Genomic DNA, 2,384 nt, shown 5'->3' with positions numbered 1-2,384 from the left:
GGAGACCTACATGGCCGACCATACAATGCCTCTTAAGACGGTATACCAATACTGGAGTGATAGCTATTGTTGTAGGCGAACTCTACCAATGGCAAGTGGTTATCCCAACTCCCATGGAAATCCAATGCACACATCCTCAACATATCCTCCATCGTCTGGATCATCTTTTCCGTCTGACCGTTAATCTACAGATGGAATGTAGTACTGAACTTCAATTTTGTTCCCAAAGTTTCATGCAATACCTCCCAAAAATGGGATGTAAATTGAGGATCCATATCTGACACGATACTTGCTAGAATCCCATGTAACCTTACAATTTCTTCTATATACATCTTCGCCAATTTACTCAAGGGATACGTCTTTTTAATTGGTAAAAAGTGGGCTGACTTCATCAGCATGTCCACTATTACCCAAATGGCATCATTTCATTTTTTCGTTCTAGGCAAACCCGTCACAAAATCCATAGAAATGTTATCCCACTTCCACTATAGAATGGGCAATGATTGCAACAAACCTGCTATTTTCTAATGTTCAGACTTGACTTGCTGACACACCATGCAACAAGATACAAATTTTGCCACATCTCTTTTCATTCCATCCCACCAAAACTGTCGACGCAAGTCTTGATACATTTTTGTCACACCAGTGTGAATGGTATAATGAGTCTTGTGAGCTTTGGATAAAATCTCTCGCCTTATTCCTTCATCGTCAGGCACACAAACACGACCTTGGAATGTCAATAAGCCATCACCTCTCTAACTGAATCCCACGAAAGAAAATTTCTCCACATTAGATAGAATTTGAGCCAGTTTCTCATCCTAGGTTGTCGAGATCGAATCTGCTCAATCAAATCTGGCTGTATCTTCATATATGCACAATATACCACATGACTCTCCTCAGAGGAAGAGATAGACATCTCACCCATCTGTCTCAATAAGATCCACTCCTGGACCATCATAGTTGCCATAGAAACTCCACGACGGCTCAGAGCATCGGTTACTACATTGGCCTTCCCTAGATGGTATAAAATCTCGCAGTCAAAATCCTTAAGCAACTCAATTCACTGCCTCTACCTCATATTCAACTCCCTCTAGGAGAGAAGGTACTTTAGACTCTTATGATCTGTATAAATCTCCACCTTCTCCCCGTATAACTAATGCCTCCAAATCTTAAGTGCAAACACCACTGCTGCCAACTCCAAGTTGTGTGTGGGGTAATTCATTTCATGTTTCTTCAGTTGTCTCGAGGCATAGGAGTTAACTAGCCCATCCTGCATTAACACAAACCCCAAACCTAAATGTGAAGTATCGCTATAAATAATAAACTTCTCCTTACTTCTTGGAATTGCTAACATTGGAGTCGTTGTCAACCTTTTTTTCAACTCTTGGAAGCACTCCTTGCAAGCCTCATTCCACTCAAACTTGACTCATTTTCGAGTCAATCTAGTTGTGGCGGATGATAGGCGAGCAAAACCTTCAATGAATCTTTGGTAGTAGCACACCAATCCTAAGAAACTCCTAATGCCAGTCATTGAAGTCGGTCTCAGCCAATCCACTACTGCCTTCACCTTATCTGGATCCACTGCAATCCCTTATTCGAACACCATATGCCCAAGAAAACCGATTTGCCTCCGCCAAAAGTCACACTTGCTTAGCTTTGCATATAACTGCTTCTCTCTAAGCTTTTGTAGGGCTATTCGAAGATGAGCCTCATGCTCTTCCAAACTTGGTGAGTATATCAGTATATCATTGATAAACACAATGATGAAATTGTCTAATTACTCATTGAAAACCCTGTTCATTAAATCCATAAAAACTGCAGGGGCATTCGTCAACTCAAATGGCATAACTACAAACTCATAATGTCCATAAAGGATGCGAAAAGTTGTCTTCTACATATCTTCTTCCCTAACCCTCACTTAGTGATACCTCGACTTCAAATCTATCTTTGAAAATATTGAGGCTCCCCGAAGCTGATCCAGTAAATCGTTAACACGTGGGAGAGGGTACTTATTCTTTAATGTCACCTGATTCAACTGTCTATAATCGATGCATAATCTCATAGATCCATCATTCTTCCTCACAAAAAACACCGGAGCACCCCAAGGCGAGGTACTCGGGCGGATGAATCCCTTCTCAATTAACTCTTGCAGTTGCATTTTCAGCTCCTTCAGTTCATTTGGGGCCATCCTGTAAGGTGCCTTAGAAATAGGCTGCGTCCCCAGCACCAACTCAATGATGAAGTCAACCTCCCTTGGAGATGGCAATCTTGGCAACTCTTCCGAGAACACATCGAGAAAATCCCGAACCATTGGAATTTCTGATAGTTCCATCTTATTCTCCTTGCTTGTTGTCACAAAGGCCAAGTACTCCTCACAACCGTGA

This window comes from Diospyros lotus, chromosome 8 (assembly GCF_014633365.1).
Source record: "Diospyros lotus cultivar Yz01 chromosome 8, ASM1463336v1, whole genome shotgun sequence".
Classification (NCBI taxonomy): Eukaryota; Viridiplantae; Streptophyta; class Magnoliopsida; order Ericales; family Ebenaceae; genus Diospyros; species Diospyros lotus.
The sequence above is the reverse complement of the archived record's forward strand: the minus strand, read 5'-3'. Positions refer to the sequence as shown.